Source organism: Macaca fascicularis, chromosome 13, assembly GCF_037993035.2.
Source record: "Macaca fascicularis isolate 582-1 chromosome 13, T2T-MFA8v1.1".
Taxonomy (NCBI): domain Eukaryota; kingdom Metazoa; phylum Chordata; class Mammalia; order Primates; family Cercopithecidae; genus Macaca; species Macaca fascicularis.
Window position 1 is genome coordinate 46446701 of NC_088387.1, and position 12696 is coordinate 46459396.

The window sequence follows — 12696 nt, forward strand, 5'->3', positions numbered from 1 at the left end:
TGTGACTCAGCGTCTTCAACTGTAACATGAAGATGGAAATGACAGTACCACAGGGATGCTGAAGAGCAAATGAGTCAGTATGAGAGAAGCTCTCAGAATAGAGCCTACGGCATAGCAAGTACCATATAGGCATTTGCCAATATTACTACTTTTATTTGTAGTTTTCATTTCATGTGTTAGACCCTATCCAATTTTTGGTTTAGTTCTGAAACACTTTCTTTAAATAAGACTATGAAAAGTCCATTTGTGCTGCAGTGTGGTGGCACCTAGTGGCTTGGACAAACTCTGCCCCATGTTCAGGGAGCAGTGATTTCCCTGCTATTTTGAAGGTGTGTTTTCCGTGGGCTTACTCTTTGTTTGGCTCACCTGTATTGGTCATCAGAGAAGCATGGCACCTAATGGTTGAATTAGAGTTTTATCTTTTGGGGGAAAGAACTAGGAAAGCCATTGCCTTGTTTTGCTCTAAACTTTGGTTTGGAACTCCCTGAAGTGAGCCTAATTATCAGGAGACCATGTTAAAGAAGTCACATGACTAGAGCAGTAAAGAGCCTGTGTTTGCTTGGCCTGTTCTTCATATTGAATTCAGGGTTCTGTAGGTTGTGTAGATTCAGAATCCTGGGATCTAGTTGAGATGTTATCAGTCAAAATGTTTATCCACAGGATCACTTGTTATCACTCAAAATGTTTATTCACAGACTGTATTCTATAGCAAAATAATGTGATCAACCATCTCCATCTTGGAAGGTAGAAATCTTCTATATCTCACTAGCTTAAGTGCTCAGGATGGAGACCCCAAGTTTTTCACTAGACTTTCCATGCTCAGACTGGGCCATATATTAATATCTTTCTATAAACCAGGCAGTCTGGACCAAAGAGAACTTCATAATGACCTCCAAGAGTTTAATTACTATGATCTATTTTCCTTTTCTGTTTGTTATCTTAGGTAGATTTCAAGTCACCAATAACCCTCCTTTGAAGGGGTCAACTTCTCTTCTGTTCCTGCCAGCTGTCTCAATCACTTACAGATCTACCTCTTCCCTATAGGCTTTTAAGATTATAACCCTTTATGTCAGGATAAAGTCTAGACTCGGCATACAATCTATTCAACATGTACCTAGCTCACCTCTCCACATAGTTTCTTCTGCATCCCATTATCATGCCAATAACCCTTGGCATGATTTTATTTCAAATAGTTTTCAAGTTTTTGAAATCTTTTTTTTTTTCCCCTGCACATTTGAGCAAGACTGTGTATTGAATGTTATTTTTGTAAGCAGGTGAGAGACCTCCCTCTACTGGGCAGATACATAACTGCTGCCCACACTTAGAATGAAGAAAACTAGTTTTTACATTCTATGTTGAAAAAAAGGTAATTTACGTCTTCAATATTTTAAAGTGGCTTTGTAATACATCTTACCTTGCCCTAGGATGAGTTGTCACCAAGTCTCTGCCCCTTCTCTGTTTTCCTGTATCTTTTGACAAAGCAGTCGGTTGGATAAGTGTTGCCATGACACATCATGTTGATGACCAACACAACACCAGGCCGTTGTCAGCTTTTTCATTGCAGTGATGTGAAAAACTGATGCAAAGACAGCAGGCAAGGCTATAGTACCCTTAACTTGGTTACCTAATGGAGAAGTTTATTCTAAAGCAAATCCAATGGTAGATTCAGGCTATGCATGGGGGTTCTGCACAGATAGGTGCTAATTTCTGTGGCTTCCTAATGCAGGGTTGCCATTCTAATGCCTTGTCTGAGGAGAAATTTTGTAGGCTTTCTACCTTTCTATAGCTTGCTCTCCTTTCCCATGTTTTTAAATCCATAAATCATGTGTTGACCATGCAGGGGAAATGAATGTTCATGGGTTGAAAGATAGGAAAAAGCAGGGTATATTATGACTATTTTCTATTCAGAGTAACTAGAATAATGGGATGCAGTAGAAACTATGCTGGAGAGGTGAGCTGGGTACACACCGAATAAGTTTTATGCTAGGTCTAGACTTTATCCTGACATAAAGGGTCAAAATCTTCAAAGCCTCCAGGGAACAGGTAGATCTGTAAGTGGGAAGCTGGTGGGAACAGAAGAGACGTTGACCCATTCAAAGGAGGCAACCACAATTTTACTTAAAATATCTGAATGGGAAGAAGCTTGAAGCGGAGAGATCAATTAGGAGCTTGTTGCAGGATTCCAGGAGAGAGTTGACAGTGGCTGGAAATAGGAGAGTGGCAGTGTGGCTAAATAAAACTACATAGACATGAAGGGTTCTTAATAGGTAAGAGCCCACATCCCCCCTTGCTTACACACACCCCTCAGGAATTAATTAAATGCTGCAGTGGCAATGGTGGGTGAAGAGGAAATCAGGGATGACGCTTACATGTGGGTAACACTGGGCCCTACAGATAAGAAATGCATAAGTAGATGCAGGTTGGGGGTGGGGAGATGATTTTGGATGTTGAGTTTAGATATTTTGGGTATTTCTAAATGAAAGTATCCAATATGCAGTCTATCTTAAATTAAAAGAGCAATCTGTCCTAGAGATACAGATTTTGGAGACATCAGTATTTTGATGATAATTGACACTATATAAGTGGATGGACAAAGTATTTGAGCAGATGCTCTGTCGTCTGTAGATTACCTGTCAAGGTGGACAGGTAATCCAAATGTTGGCTAAGGTGAATGACATAAAGTGCACACCTTTGTGTAAAATAATAAAATATTTTGTTAAAATATAAATATATTCACATGACAATCTTTAATATAAAAATATGGCTTTTACAACTTAGGTCCTATGACTGGAGTTCTACATGGTCTTTATTGCTTAGGTCATACTTAGAATACATTATCTGTGATTTCCAGATTTCATTTCCATAAAGTAGAATGAGAACCAAAAGTTGTTTGCAAAAAGCGATCTGAATATATATTCCATCTAGATGTTTACTTTTCCTTTGGTCATTTTTAGCTGTCTCACTCAATCTAATTCATTTTTTAAAAGTAATTTGTCTTTATTAAGTCTTTCTAAAGCATTCAACTCTTTCTGCAATCACATTGTTCAGATTGTGGAATATTTAAGTACAGCACGCATAAAATAACAGTAGAGTTGAATGAGGAACAAATATTCTCGGTAATTAAGTACACAACTCAATGCGGGGCAGGGGCGGGGGACGGTGCCAAGGACCAGGGTGTTCTATAGAGCAAACAAACAGCTGCAGCATGGGTCAGGATTCTTACAGAGAGGATCAGAATATTGGCTTATCTTCTGATTAGCTGAGGCTGCTTAAGAGAACTTCTACTGCAAAGTAAATTTTATGTATATACATGTAATGATATTTCTTTTTAAATCCTAAATTCTGTTTTATAAAATCAAGCTTTAAAATAAAACGTACTTACCTCTCAGTTTATCAGAATTTCTATTCTTGTCTTTTTGCTTATTCCAGGGGCAGGAAGGCATGTTTAAGCCTATTTTTCTCATTTTTCAAATAAAAAATAGAATTCTATTAAAACGGGACTCTTCATGTTACACCAAACCTTTGTGACTGAGAGCAAATCTCATAAAGGGACCTTTGCCTTTCTCACTGTTTCTAAAATGTTTTTGCACATATCCCAAGCTGAACCTCACACACAGATGGTAATTAGATTGCTAAGATTTTTAGTCATCCCTTGGAGCGTGGCACCATCGGCCTTTCGGCAGTTTTCCCTCAGCCTGTGGGCCACTCACCACCAGTGGCTTCCCCTCTATCTCACTTTGGCTGCCTCCAAGTATTTCAGATGAGAAAAACTCATTTCCCAGTCTTCTGAAAATCCCCCAGAATTCCTTCATTTCTTCTACATAAACCGAAAGAGAAAAACAAAAAAAAAAGATATGCAGGACATTGCTATGTTGACAAAACAAAATTTGTATTCTAGTGACAGGCCTCCTCACTGATCTGTTTTACTTTCTTGATAGAGGAAACAACTTCCCTCTTGAATTCAATATTTCTCATCCCCATCTCACTCCTTGTTCCTCCTTCTGTTTTCCTTCTTGTTCCTTGACGCCATCACTTCACCATGCACTTGTGATCCCAAACCATAAATATGAGCTGCATCCTGATCTCTTCTTTCAACCCCATGCCCAATTAGTTACCATGTATTATCATTTTTCCTTTCTAAATTTATCTTCTCAACTTTGCCCTCATTGCTATTCAAGTCTCTCACTCCATCCTGTTGTTCATCCCCTTCAGGACAAAGTCTTCGCTTGTTGCCTTGCTCCTCGTTACCTCTTTGGCCCCCTCTGCACAGTATGAGACTCCTTTGAGTTCTCCCAAATCCACTGTACGGTCTAGTGCCTTGCATTGTGCATGTCCCTCACTCTAGACAGCTCTTCCTTGCTTAGAAGCATGCCAAATAACTTCCCATCCCTTGTAACCCACATGCCACTTTCTGCAAGCAGTGCCCTGTCCCACTGCTGCCCTTCACTCTTTCCCCAGTGCCATTTCTGAATATGGATCTGCCTCCAGTGTAGAGATATTTATTGAAAAGTCAGCTTCCCTTATGTGACTGTATCTCCTTGACCACTGTTCTGTTTCACTTACCTTGGTTTCCTGGCACTGAAGGAAATAAAACTGTATTAATTGTTGTATAAATTAATAAATATATGAAGATATTCAAACATGTTAATGAATTAATAAATATATGATAGTATAGCTCTCTTTTTTTCTTGTATTAGTGGGGGAAAGTGAAGTCCTGAATAAATGAGCTATTCATAACATTTAGCCCTAGTGGAATCAGGGATTAGATAAATATAATAAATTTCCATAAGGAATAAAATGAGCTTGTTGGTTACCCCAGATATTTGTCATTTCTGAGGAAAAATGCCGCATTACTGATCATTGAGGAAATTTAAATTAAAACTATAATGAGTTATCACTTCATGCCTGTTATAATAGCTATTATCAAAAAGATGAAAGGTAAGTGTTGGTGATGATAGAGAGAAAAGAGAACTCTTGTACATTATTGATGGGAATGTAAACTAATATAACCATTATGAAAAAGGTATTGAAGGTTCCTCTAAAAACTAAAAATAGAACTACCATATGAACCCACAATCCCACTTCTTGGTATATGTGTAAGGGAACTCAAATCAATATATTAAAGGGATATCTGCACTCTCATATTCATCGCAGCACTATTCGCAATAGCTTAGAGAAGGAAACCATCCGTGTCCATCAGTAGATGAATGGATTGAGAAAATGTGGTGTCTATACACAGTGGAATACTATTCAGCCCTAAAAAAGGAAGGGAAATCCTGTCATTTGTAACAACGTGGATGAATTTTGAGGACACTATGCTAAGTGAAATATAACCCAGGTACAGAAACACAAATACCACATGATCTCACTTAAATGTGGAACCTGAAAGAGTTGAAGTCATAGAAGTTGAGAGTAGAACGGTGGTGGTTATCAGAGGCTGGGGGGGGTGGGGTCTGGTGAAGAGGGAAGGAATGGGAGTTGTTGATCAAAGAGTGCACAGTTTCAGATAGACAGGAGGAATAAGTTTTGAGACCTATTGCACAGCAGAGTGACTATAATCCATAACAATGTGTATTTCAAAATAACTAAGACTAAATTTGAAATATCTCACCATAAAAATGATAGGTAAGTGAGGTGATGGATATGTTAATGAGCTTGATTTAATCATTCCATATTGTATACATATATCAAAACACTATGTTGTGCCCCATACATGCATACAATTATGATTGGTCCATCAAAAATAATATTAATAATTTTGGAAAACATAAAAGGAAGAAACACTAGTTTCTGGCTATGCTACACCTCCTTTATCCCCACCCCTACCGTGGAAGGAAACTTCACTAGCAAACTAGTAGCATGGGTCTTCTCCTGGCATGCTTTGTGTAAACTATCCCATAAGGTCAGCTAAACTGTGTATAACAATAAATATCACTTGAAATTCCTTCGATTTAATGAGCACTCTGTGCTATGTGACAACCATAGGGAGAGAGATTGCTTGGCAAGTGTTAGACCTTAGTGGGTCAGGAGTTTGGAATGTATGTTTTAGTATCTATGTGGTAAAATCTATAAATGCTGAGGTGGCATTATCTGTAAAGTCCACTCACTGTTATGCTTGTAAAGAGGAAAGCTACCCTCCAGCTCTAGAATAACTAATACAAAATTGAACCAGTGATTGCTTACTACATTCGTTAGGATTCTGGATTGCTAATGCACCAGCCTGGCTAAACTATCTTTAAGCACAAAAGGGAAGTTATTGTAAGAGTATAAGATTATGTCATGGAACCCAGGAATGAAACTATAACTGCCCTGGAACAGCTGGATCCAGCGGACTTGGGGTCATCTTTCATATTTTCTTGCTTCTCAACTGTTTTAATCTTCTCTATCGTCTATCTTCTGTAAATCAGCCATCTCTGCTTTCTCTTTAGAGGTATGTTTTAAAATATAATTTTAAATCATTTAAAAAATTATTAATTAAACTAAAGAGCTTCTGCACAGCAAAAGAAACTACCATCAGAGTGAACAGGCAACCTACAGAATGGGAGAAAATTTTTGCAATCTACTCATCAGACAAAGGGCTAATATCCAGAACCTTCAAAGAACTCAAACAAATTTACAAGAAAAAAACAAACAACCCCATCAAAAAGTGGGCAGGGATACGAACAGACATTTCTCAAAAGAAGACACTCATACAGCCAACAGACACATGAAAAAATGCTCGTCATCACTGGCCATCAGAGAAATGCAAATCAAAACCACAATGAGATACCATCTCACACCAGTTAGAATGGCAATCAGTAAAAAGTCAGGAAACAACAGGTGCTGGAGAGGATGTGGAGAAATAAGAACACTTTTACACTGTTGGTGGGATTGTAAACTAGTTCAACCATTATGGAAAACAGTATGGCGATTCCTCAAGGATCTAGAACTAGAAGTACCATATGACCCAGCCATCCCATTACTGGGTATATACCCAAAGGATTATAAATCATGCTGCTATAAAGACACATGCAGACGTATGTTCATTGCGGCACTATTTACAATAGCAAAGACTTGGAATCAACCCAAATGTCCATCAGTGACAGACTGGATTAAGAAAATGTGGCACATATACACCATGGAATACTATGCAGCCATAAAAAAGGATGAGTTTTTGTCCTTTGTAGGGACATGGATGCAGCTGGAAACCATCATTCTCAGCAGACTATCTCAAGACAGAAAACCAAACACCGCATGTTCTCACTCATAGGTGGGAACTGAACAATGAGATCACTTGGACTCTGGAAGGGGAACATCACACACCGGGGCCTATTATGGGGAGCGGGGGGGAGGGATTGCACTGGGAGTTATACCTGATGTAAAGGATGAGTTGATGGGTGCTGACGAGTTGATGGGTGCAGCACACCAACATGGCACAAGTATACATATGTAGCAAAGCTGCACGTTGTGCACATGTACCCTAGAACTTAAAGTATAATAATAATAAAAAAAGAAAAAAATTATTAAACAATAAAATTGACTTTTTTCTTTGAAAAAAGTCTGTGAATGTTAATACATGTATAGATTTGTGTAACTACCACTATGATAAGGATACTGAGCAGTTTCAGAGCCACTAAAACTGTCTCCTGCTGTTCCATGATAGGAACACTGTTACCCTTCTAGCACCCACTAATATTCCATCACTAAAGTTTTTATTTTTGAGAATGTAAGCTATGTATTGTAACCTTTTGATAGTGGCTTCTCTCCATCAGCATAGTGTCTTTGAAATTAATATAATTTGATATATGTATCAATAGTGTCTTCATTTTTACAGCTGTGTGGTTTTCCATTGTGTGGACATACTAGGGTTTGTTAATCCATTCACCTACTGAAAGAGGGGGTAGAATCTTAGTGTTTACCTTTCTCATTGCCAGAAAAAGATAAAATGATATTCTTAGTTTCAAATCCAGAAACCTCGGTGAGGCACTCAGAGGCTCAACATATATTATATCACCACCCCTGGAGAAATAATTCCCTGGATGTGGGGATGAGGTGTTAGAATTGGTCCATCATGAGTCTGTGCCCAACCCAGGTACACCATCTGACCAGGAGTGCAGAGTCATATGAGAATAGGGCAGCTGCTACTGAAACTCTAAGAATGAAGAGGGAGAAGAGTTTGAGATGGAAAAATAATGTGTTTCTTACCTACTCTCCCATGAACCTGCTCCTCATCAGACCTCTTCCCAGACTGACTAGTCTAAAAGGTATGGTTTCCCCACTTGAATTCATAAACTCCTAAAGCTGTTCTGCAAACTGGATTTTGTAGGAGCAATTACACCCCTTCATTGTCTGAGTGGTAACAGGCAGGGGAAAGTGATTGTCTGTGGGAAGGGTGGCCAGTCCATTTGCCTTTGCTGAACTGGCCCTGCTCCCTCAGACTTGCTTAGGTATCCTTAGCAATGACTTGGATTCAAACAGAAAATCATAGAGGTAGTTCAAGCCTAACCTGGCGCAGACATTTTGCTTGCAAGTCACGTTCTCATCTCTCATTTGTCTTTTCTTTCCTTGAAAGAGAAAAGGCTTGTTTTTCTTGCTTTCCACCTTTTTGTTTGTTTTGCCATCTAAGGTATCTTTGTAATCAGTGCTATATTGCCTTCACTGTGAGTTCATTCTAGCTAGTACATAATAATGGCTGTGATTGACTAAGGATAGAAGCCAGGCTTCCACTCAGCTTTATCTGTCACCTACATATTACATGCATCAAACAGAGCTGCCTCTGCTGAAATCCCAAAAGCTAACAGAAGAGAAAAGAAAAAGCAAAATAATTGCTGATCTCACCCTTGGAGGCACCTTGGCCTTTGTTCCTGGGGAGGGGGGAAGATGAGGGAAGAGCACAACCTCAGGCATGAGTGGAGCAGGTGGGACTCAGAGCCTCCTAGCTCTTTCCCACACAGTGCTCCAGTGATCTCTACCATATACAGGGCATCCACTTAGATTTTATTTGAAGAAAGAATTCCAATGCTGAAAAAAAAAAATCCTACAACCACTGCCCTAGTTAAACATACAGAGACAGAAATTCCTACCCCTTAATACATGCCAGTGGCTAGTCTTACTCCTGTTTCATCTGTTTTGTTTTTGAGAACTTTTCTTATTCAAAAGCTATTTATCCAGGATATGCCTTATACATAATCAAGTTATCTCTTTTTAGTGTGTTCAGGAAGATTTTTTTTTAATTTTTAAGTTTTTAAAAATTTAAGTAATTGATGTTCCTTGTAGAAAAATTATAAAATGAGTAAAAAATAGGTAACTAAAAATCAACCTACAATTTCACCACCAGAGACAAATGTTTTTAATTCAACACTGCATCCTATTATTGTCCCTACTATATATATAGAACATTTACCCACTTTATTCTGTTCCCAATTCCCCTACCTTAGTAAAAGTCTCTAAACTGGTCTCCCTTTTCCACTCTTGTTCCCTGCCAGCCTATTTGCCTTCCAGTAACCAGATTAATCTGTGAAAAATAGAAGTTCACTTAATCACTCCCCTGGTTAGAACCTCTCAATGGCTCCAACAGACAAGTAAAACACCCTTTCTGTCAGCTACAGGGGCTGCATGCTCTGGCCCTGGGAGCTTCTTTTGCCATATCCTTACAGTCTAGGTTCTATCTGAGGCTGTTTCAGCCCCCAGTGGTTCTTTCTGCACAACACATCTGAGAAATTCCTCCAGGCATCTGGCATGTGTTGGTACTCATCCCCGGGTTCCAGTGTTAATACAGATAATTTCCTCTTTGGTTATTTCAGTAAGAATGTGAGAAACTAGAGATTAGGTACAGAGAAACATGTTGCCCTTTTTCCTCTTTAAGAAATAGCTCCTTCCCACTCAATAGTCAGCTGTGCTTTCGGTGCAGTGCCAGCTGCATCTCTAAGACATGGTGGGGAAGGTTTAGAATAAACAGATTTGGTCACATCAGGTGCCTGCTAGCCAGGAAGGACTGCCTTTAACAGTTGCAGAGCAATATTGTCACTTTCATTGGATGCTATTTACTTCAACCACACTGATTACCAACTGTGGTTCTTGTATGATTCCTCCACAGCAAGTTAAATGGCACTGTCAAAGCTGAGACTGGAAACCTGTGATCAATGGGAGGTGCATCTCCATCTTACAGCATACAAGACGGGTAATGCTGGAGCTGAATATGTTATAGAGTCCACTGGTGTCTTCACTACCTTATAAGAGGCTGGGACTCACTTGCAGGATAGACCCCAAGGTATCGTCATCTCTGCCACTTCTGTGGTTGCTGCCACGTTTGTGGTGGCAGTGAGTCATAAGATATATGACCAGTCCTTCAAGATTGGCAGCAGTGCCTCCTGCACCAGCAAACTCATGGCCACCCTGGCCAAGGTCACCATGACAACATTGATATTGTGGAGAGATTATTGACCACAGTCCATGCTATTACTGCGATACAAAAAGCTTTAGATAGCTCCTATGGAAAATTGGCATGATGGCTGGGGTTCCGCCCAGAACATCATCCCTACATTCACTGGCACTGTCAAAGCTGTGGGAGGGTCATCCCTGAGCTGAACAGAAAGTTCACTGATATGGCCTTCCAAGTACCCACCCAAAATGTGAGATCTGATTTGACCACTGGAGAAAGATGAAAAATATAACAATTCAAAAAATGATGAGAAGGCCTCAGAGAGACCTTGCAGGGGTATCCTAGGCTGCACTGAAGTTTTATAGTGATATCTGTTCCTCCATCTCTGATGCAGGGTCTTTCATCATTCTTACAACTACTTGGTCAGACTTATTTTCTGGTCCAATAATAAACTTGGCTATAGCATATGTAAGGTGAACTTCATAGGCCACGTGGCCTTAAAGAGTAAACACCCTGGACCATCAGCCCCAGTATAGCACGTGAAGAGAAAGGTTCTTGGTGTCTGGGGATTAACTGGTGGCTATGGACTGAATTGTGTCTCCCTCCCACCCCAAATTAGATGAAGTCCTAGCTCCCAATGTAATGGTATTTGGATATGTGGCCTTTAGGAAGTAATTAGGGTTAAGATGAGGTGATAAGGACGCGGCCTTCATTTTGGGATCAGTGCCCTTATATGAAGAGACGTCAGAGATCTTGCTCTTTCTCCCCACCATGTAAGAACAAAGTGAGAAGGTGGCCTTCTACAAGCCAAAAAGTGGGCCCTCACCAGACACTGAATCTGCCCGCACCTTGATTTTGCACATCCCAGCCTCCAAAACTGTAAGAAATATATTTCTGGTGTTTAAGCCACCCAGTGTATGGTATTTTGTTATGGCAGGTTGAGATGACGAAGATAATGGCCCAGCTTTAATTCTTAAAACACTGAGATTCTCTTATCCTTGACACAATTTCCATGTCAGGTCACTTGAAGAAGCAGAGGAGCTTAGAGAGACCTGCCTTGTCATGGATCATCAGTCACATCAGAAAAGCCTATAGTGTACCTCTCCACACACTCACACAAAAAAGTTGAAGTGAACTAATACAACAATGAAAAACAAAACCAAAACAACAAAAAAGAAACTCCCTAAACAGAGTACTCTCAAGCATTTCAAACCAGAAGACAAAGCACAACAACTCCAATAAAAAAAGAAAGGAAAGGAGAGAGGGAAGCAAGGAAGGAGGGGAGGAAAGAGGATAAAGAGGTGAAGAGATGAAAAGGGAGGGAAAAGGAGGATAGGGGAGCAGGAAGAATTGTAGCATAAATTCCCTGGCTTAAATCTCTCATTTGGGGGCAAATGAGATTTTCTGAGCAAAATGGGTGTCCTTGGGTTGGGGCCTGGTGGGAGACTTTATGATAGAGAATTAAGGAACCAAAAGTCAGACCTTAAGCTTCTTCCTTTTCTAACTGCTTCTACAAGTTCATGGTTCTAAACTACCTGATAGTACTAAACAAATTCTTTAATAAATAACCTGTCTTGGGGTCAGTCTCCCCTCATACTTCATATGCATAATTTTTGCATGACTATGTAGCAGCCAGAACATTTGTGTAGCAACATATAGCTATGACTAATTTTTACATACATTATCCCATCTAATTCCAGTGTTTCTACTCAAAGGCAAATTAGCCCCATCTCAGGAATCTTGTCTGGGGTTCCAACCCCAACATTTTCAACACTTTGCATTGAAATGCTGGAGCAAGTCATCTTTGAGTTTTACTTTCTCTTCTATGCTGCAAGACCCCATGCTCCTCATCGTGTCCTGTGATCTTTATCTGACAAGCTGCTCACTCAATGTGGGCACAGTGGGTGCTACATAAAGTATTTGTTGAATGAATGAGTGGATGAAAACATCTACGTTTGAATCAATAGCTTAATGCATTTTTCCTGTTTGTCTGTGGCCTCTTTGTGAATTCTCCCATAGTTTCATTCTCTTTGTCCATATGTTCACACATCCCACTTGTTTATGTTCAAACTGCAGCAGGCAATGAATTGCCCACTGAACATGCAACACATTTTCCCTCTTTTGCATTTGCATTTACTCTCCTCTGTCTGCCCGGAATGCCTTTTTTCCTCATACCCTTGTGTAACAAATGAACTCCAATCATCTATCATTGCCCAGTCTAAATACTACGTCTACCCTATAAATTTCCTGGAACTTCAGATTCATTGAATCAGAATCTCTGGGATAGAGCCTGGGGATCTTTATTTTCATTTAACAAGGACCTCAGTTCAATCTTC